The sequence below is a fragment of the Bombina bombina genome, chromosome 6, assembly GCF_027579735.1.
Source record: "Bombina bombina isolate aBomBom1 chromosome 6, aBomBom1.pri, whole genome shotgun sequence".
Classification (NCBI taxonomy): Eukaryota; Metazoa; Chordata; class Amphibia; order Anura; family Bombinatoridae; genus Bombina; species Bombina bombina.
The window spans coordinates 474036312-474043934 of NC_069504.1; positions in this window are offsets into that span (position 1 = coordinate 474036312).

The window sequence follows — 7623 nt, forward strand, 5'->3', positions numbered from 1 at the left end:
TGAAAAACCTGGGTTGTCCTTGCTGATTGGTGGATAAATTCATCCACCAATAAAAAAGTGCTGTCCAGAGTACTGAAACCAAAAAAGAGCTTAGATGCCTTCTTTTTCAAATAATGATAGCAATAGAACAAAGAAAAATTGATAATAGGAGTAAATTAGAAAGTTGCTTAAAATTGCATGCTCTTTCTGAATTACAAAAGAAAAAATGTGGGTTCAGTGTCCCTTTAAGTTAAACAGCTATTTTACTGACAAAAAAAGTAAACTCCCCCTACCCAACTAACCCCCCAAAATAAAAAAAACTTAAGTCTAAATAAAACCTAAGCTACCCATTGCTCCTAAACGGGCATTTGTATGGGCATTGCCCTTAAAAGGGCATTCAGATCTTTTACTGCCCTTAAAAGGGCATTTAGCTGTTTTATAGTGCCCATCCCTAATCTAAAAAAAAAACAACCCAAAAAAAAACTAACACTAACCCCATAAAATCTACTCACGATTCCTGAAGTCTGGACATCCATCTTCATCCAGGTGGCGAGAAGTCTTCATCCAGGCGGCGACATCTTCATCCATCGTGGGGCCATCTTCATTCTTCATCCCGGTGTCGCGGAGCTGTGGAGTCACGGAGCTTCTTTGCCGGTGGTGCGGACATCCAGTGTGGAGGATCCTATTCATATGGTCACCGCCGTACACTGAAGCTTGAATGCAAGGTACCCGTTTAAAAATGGGGTACCTTGCATTCCTAAAGGACAACAACTCCACCAAATGTAGTACATAGTGCCTTCCTGGTCGCAATCCCTCCAGCACTTATTGCTAGCATTGCGGAACATGTATTTTAATTAGCTAGGTGTCAGATACCATCTGGAAATAATTTTTATATTGGTTTCTAGAGCTGCTGCAGAATGTGCTGATTTAGCAGTTGCTCTGATCCAAGATGTCCATTGTTTGAGAGATATAGGCTGATTTATCTCCCTTTCCCATTTTTGTGTATAATTTGGGTTAGTGGGAGAGACTTTTATACATTGTTGATATCACTTTTTTAGGGGTAGTTTGTGCTATACAGAGGGATTCAAGTGTGGTGAGTTGTCTTAGTAGATTCTTTTTTTACTTATGGGGGAGGATATAGTGTCTAGCTTGGTGGTAAAACAGCCAGGAATTGAACTGAGTGAGTCCCTTTTCTAGTAATGTTTGTCTTTGGACTATGTGCCGTAGTTCAGAAAGTGTATAAATAGGAAGAAGATCTAACATTGATATAGATTCGGAGGTAAATGAGCTCTTTACGTGCATCTCAATCGGAAAGTTGTTGAGCAATAAAGTTGTTAGAGAAGAGTAAGGTGTTGAAATAAGATGATGTTTATTGCATATGGTAATCCAATCTGACCAAGTTTCCTTAATGATCGGATATAAGGAGAGTGTATTTAATGGAAGCTTTTGGGGTCCAGCAGGTCCCCCCAATGTGGGGTGTGTTCATTAATTGTGATTCTAGGTGAATATTTATTTTGTATGATAAGTCTTCTTGCTTATACCATTCAATAACTCTGTTTAAGGATATCACCAATTTATATAAATAAAGGTTAGGGTCATTTTCTCTATGTGTATATAATGGGGCATATTTATCAAGCTCCGTATGGAGCTTGATGCCCCATGTTTAATCTGGTGTTAAAAGTGGATGGTTAAATATGTAAACCAAAGTACACACTATCCAAAATATATAATATCTTATCTCTGCTTCCCCCTGGCAACTTACCATGCACCATAGAATTGTGGGAAAGGGAATTGGGGGTTATTATCCTTCCCCAGACAGCATCCTCTATATTTACTAACACTAAGTCTTCTTCATCTTCAGCGGTCATAGTTGAAATGAATTATAAAATACTTCATAACTGGTATCTTACCCCTAGGCGCTTACACAAGCTATACCCTGCAACAAAAAATCGCTGTTGGCGGTGCGGCCACGTCGGTAGTGGAATGGGACATATGTGGTGGTGGTGTAACAGCATAAACCAATTTTGGAGGGCTTTGGTGGGAAAGATAGAGGAGATCTTCCAGAGACTACTGCCCCTAGACCCCCTAATTTTTCTACTCAACAAACACCTAACACTCCTATCCAAGGCTCACAGTATATTGTTTAGAATATTCACTAACAGCGCAAAGTCTCTCATCGCCAAAAACAGGAAATCTGATATCTCCCCAACCATGGCAATGTGGAGGCAGAAAGTCACAGACCTAATAGAGCTAGAGCAATATAGATACTATAGGACAGACACCAGAGACCTTTTTATCATAGCACAATATTTATGGGATCAATACTTGAAGCCCAAACAAAGCAACTGACAATTACCTCCCTGACACACACACTAGACAGTAGACTGACAAGATAACTCAGAATGGAATAAAACACTGTGGCCTTAGAAAATAACCCTATGTACGCCTAATCGATGTATAACTGGAACATTTGTTTGAGTTTATTATATTTATATAATATTATACTCATTTGAGTTCAATTGCGAGAACAGTTATTTGTTTATATTTTCATGTATCACATTATCTTCTGGTATGTGACTGCCGATCTGTTTTAAGTTATGTGACCTCAATAATTTTTTTCAATAAAAAAGAATTTGGAGTAAAAATGTAAACCAAAGCATCTTATAGCGGCTAAAACATTTTAGGCACAACATTTACTATAGGTGAATAGTGCAGGGAGCACTATTAGTGCGCTCATTTAACTTTTTTTTTTACAAGTGGTGAGCTAAGTGTTACATTCTAGTGCATTCCAAAATACCAATGCAAAATGTGCTTTTTAGACCTAAAATAAACTATTATCGTTTGCTAGGTCACATGATACATTCTTAGGAATCAAAGGTTTAATAATTAAAAAAAAAGTGTTGTGGCAAAATAAAAGGGATATGGTATACGTGGGACTGGGAAGTGGTTAAAGGTATAAGTGTATGTGTTTGTCTAAGGGCCTAATGTTTAAAGCAGTCATAATAGTACTATATTGTAAAGATGTCCTCATCGCAATCAAAAGTGCAGGTGACATGTAAAGGGATTGAATTATTGTTGAAGGAAGTCTTGCAGAGAGGCATTTAAGTTAATTTCACTGTGGGATTCGAGGGTTCTCTGCCAGTGGTGGAATGTTCAAAACAGCATCACCTTGTACAGCCAGGGTTTTATGTAAGCCATCCCTTATACAGTGTGGAATGACAATTAATACGTGTGAACTGAAACTCTTTGGTTATAATACAACTAGTCCACTAGTTCACACGGGCCATTTTTTGCAGTACAGCGATCCCACCCCTTGCGCTCTCTCCCTCCCTCTCACTTTTGCTCTCTCTCTCTCCCTCCCCCTCTCTTTTGCTCTCTCTCTCCCCCTCTCTTTTGCGCTCTCTCTCTCCCCCTCTCTTTTGCACTCTCTCTCTCTCCCCCTCTCTTTTGCACTCTCTCTCCCCCCTCTCTTTTGCACTCTCTCTGTCCCCCTCTCTTTTGCGCTCTCTCTCTCCCCCTCTATTTTACGCTCTCTTCTCTTTTGCGCTCTCTATCCCCCCTCTCTTTTGTGCTCTCTCTCCCCCTCTCTTTTGTGCTCTGTCTCTCTTTTGTGCTCTCTCCCCCCTCTCTTTTGCGCTCTCTCTCCCCCTCTCTTTTGCGCTCTCCCCCCTCTTTTGCGCTCTCTTTCTCTCCCCCCCTCTTTTGCGCACTCTCTCTCCCCCTCTCTTTTGCGCTCTCTCTCCCCTCTCTCTTTTGTGCTCTCCCTCCTCTATTTTGTGCACTCTCCCCCCTCTCTTTTGCTGTCTCTCTCCCTCTCTTTATCCCCCCTCTTCTGCTCTCTCTCCCCCTCTCTTTTGCGCTCTCCCCCCTCTTTTGTGCTCTCTCTCTCCCCCCTCCCTTTTGCGCTCTCTCTCTCCCCCTCTCTTTTGCGCTCTCTCTCTCCCCCTCTCTTTTGCGCTCTCTCCCCCTCTCTTTTGCTCTCTCTCTCTCCCCCTCTCTTTTGAGCCCCTTCTCTCCCCACTCTCTTTTGCGCTCTCTCTCTCCCCCTCTCTTTTGCTCTCTCCCCCTCTCTTTTGCACTCTCTCTCTCCCCCTCTCTTTTGCACTCTCTCTCCCCCTATATTTTACGCTCTCTCCCCCCTCTCTCTCCCCTCTCTTTTGCGCTCTCCCCCCTCTCTTTTGCGCTCTCTCTCCCCTCTCTTTTGTGCTCTCTCTCTCCCCTCTCTTTTGCGTTCTCTCCCTCTCTCTTTTGTGCTCTCTCCCCCCTCTCTTTTGCACTCTCTCTCCCCCTCTCTTTTGCGCTCTCCCCCCTCTCTTTTGCGCTCTCTTTCTCTCCCCCCCTCTTTTGCGCTCTCTCTCTCCCCCTCTCTTTTGCGCTCTCTCCCCCTCTCTTTTGCGCTCTCTCTCCCCCTCTCTTTTGCGCTCTCTCTCTCCCCCTCTCTTTTGCGCTCTCTCTCCCCCTCTCTTTTGCGTTCTCTCTCCCCCTCTCTTTTGCGCTCTCTCTCTCCCCCTCTCTTTTGCGCTCTCTCTCTCCCCCTCTCTTTTGCTCTCTCTCCCTCCCCCTTTCTTTTGCGCTCTCTCACCCCACTCTCTTTTGCGCTCTCTCACCCCACTCTCTTTTGCGCTCTCTCCCCCCTCTCTTTTGCGCTCTCTCTCTCCCCCTCTCTTTTGCGCTCTCTCTCCCCCTCTCTTTTGCGTTCTCTCTCCCCCTCTCTTTTGCGCTCTCTCTCTCCCCCTCTCTTTTGCGCTCTCTCTCTCCCCCTCTCTTTTGCTCTCTCTCCCTCCCCCTTTCTTTTGCGCTCTCTCACCCCACTCTCTTTTGCGCTCTCTCCCCCCTCTCTTTTGCGCTCTCTCCCCTCTTTTTTGAGCTCTCTCTCTCCCCCTTTCTTTTGCGCTATCTCTCCCCCTCTGTTTTGCACTCTCTCCCACCCTCTTTTGCGCTTTCTCTCTCCCCCTCTCTTTTGCTCTCTCTCTCTCCCTCTATTTTGAGCTCTCTCCCCCCTCTCTTTTGCACTCTCCCCTCTCTCTTTTGCGCTCTCTCTCTCCCCCTCTCTTTTGAGCTCTCTCTCTCCCCCTTTCTTTTGCGCTCTCTCTCCCCCCTCTGTTTTTTTCCGCTCTCTCCCCCTCTCTTTTGCGTTCTCTCTCCCCCTCTCTTTTGCGCTCTCTCTCTCCCCCTCTCTTTTGCGCTCTCTCTCTCCCCCTCTCTTTTGCTCTCTCTCCCTCCCCCTTTCTTTTGCGCTCTCTCACCCCACTCTCTTTTGCGCTCTCTCCCCCCTCTCTTTTGCGCTCTCTCTCTCCCCCTCTCTTTTGCGCTCTCTCTCCCCCTCTCTTTTGCGTTCTCTCTCCCCCTCTCTTTTGCGCTCTCTCTCTCCCCCTCTCTTTTGCGCTCTCTCTCTCCCCCTCTCTTTTGCTCTCTCTCCCTCCCCCTTTCTTTTGCGCTCTCTCACCCCACTCTCTTTTGCGCTCTCTCCCCCCTCTCTTTTGCGCTCTCTCCCCTCTTTTTTGAGCTCTCTCTCTCCCCCTTTCTTTTGCGCTATCTCTCCCCCTCTGTTTTGCACTCTCTCCCACCCTCTTTTGCGCTTTCTCTCTCCCCCTCTCTTTTGCTCTCTCTCTCTCCCTCTATTTTGAGCTCTCTCCCCCCTCTCTTTTGCACTCTCCCCTCTCTCTTTTGCGCTCTCTCTCCCCCCTCTCTTTTGAGCTCTCTCTCTCCCCCTTTCTTTTGCGCTCTCTCTCCCCCCTCTGTTTTTTTCCGCTCTCTCCCACCCTCTTTTGCGCTCTCTCTCTCCCCCCTCTCTTTTGCTATCTCTCTCCCCTCTCTTTTGCTCTCTCTCTCTCTCTCCCCCCTCTCTTTTGCTCTCTCTCTCTCTCCCCCTCTCTCCCTCCCCCTTCTCTCTCTCTCTCTCTCTCTCTCTCTCTCCCCTCTCTCTCTCTCTCCCTCCCCCTCTCCCCCCCTCTCTCTCTCCCCTCTCTTTTTATCTCTCCCCTCTCTATCTCTTCCCCTTTAATTTGCGAGCGACCGCGTCTGGCCACGCCCCTGCATGCCCTGCCACGCCCCCTTCACGGGCCTTCACACACGGCCACGCCCCCTTCATATTCGGCCACGCCCCCAATCACACCCGGCCACCACTGCCGTAGATCAGGTAGGGATCGCAAAGGCCAGGTGTGTTTGTCCTTGTGCTGTCTCTACTGCGCGTGACAGCTTCGGACAAACACACTTGGCCTTTTATAGTATAGGATAGTGAAACACTTCTATGGGATATTAATATTCAGTGCATAAAAAGCTTGTTCCTAAAAATAAAAACATGCCAAAATGAAACACATGTTTATTTTAAAAAAGAACAGTTAAAATACATAAAACATACCAAATACAAATGCACAGTATACACACAGCTAAATTTAAACTTTCACACTCGTCTGTACAGACTTTCTTAGAACATTTCACTGGGCAAACGTTTTGCCCCATGTGTATGTGTATGTAAATGCATTTATGTGTGTATGTGTATTTATGTATGTGTGAACTGTGTATGTATGTATTTGTGTGTATGTGTATGTATATGTATATTATGTGTATGTATGTATGTATGTGTATGTTTATGTGGGTATATATCTATGTGTATTTATGTATGTATGCATGTGTATGTATGCATGTGTATGTATGTATCTATGTGTATTTATGTGTGTATGCATGTGTATGTATGCATGTGTATGTATGTATCTATGTGTATTTATGTGTGTATGCATGTGTATGTATGTATCTATGTGTATTTATGTGTGTATGCATGTGTATGTATGTATCTATGTGTATTTATGTGTGTATGCATGTGTATGTATGTATGTATCTATGTGTATTTATGTATGTATGCATGTGTATGTATGCATGTGTTTGTATGTATCTATGTGTATGCATGTGTATGTATGCATGTGTATGTATGTATCTATGTGTATTTATGTGTGTATGCATGTGTATGTATGTATGTATGTATCTATGTGTATTTATGTGTGTATGCATGTGTATTTATGTATGTATGCATGTGTGTGTATGTATGTATGTATCTATGTGTATTTATGTGTGTATGCATGTGTATGTATGTATGTATGTATGTATCTATGTGTATTTATGTATGTATGCATGTGTGTGTATGCATGTGTATGTATGTATGTATGTATCTGTGTGTATTTATGTATGTATGCATGTGTGTGTATGCATGTGTATGTATGTATGTATCTATGTGTATTTATGTGTGTATGCATGTGTATGTATGTATGTATCTATGCGTATTTATGTATGTATGCATGTGTGTGTATGCATGTGTATGTATGTATGTATCTATGTGTATTTATGTGTGTATGCATGTGTATGTATGTATCTATGTGTATTTATGTGTGTATGCATGTGTATGTATGTATCTATGTGTATTTATGTATGTATGCATGTGTATGTATGCATGTGTGTGTGTATATCTATGTGTATTTATGTATGTATGCATGTGTATGTATGCATGTGTGTGTGTATCTATGTGTATTTATGTGTGTATGCATGTGTATGTATGCATGTGTGTGTGTGTATCTATGTGTATTTATGTGTGTGTGCATGTGTATGTATGTATGTATCTATGTGTATTTATGTATGTATGCATGTGTATGT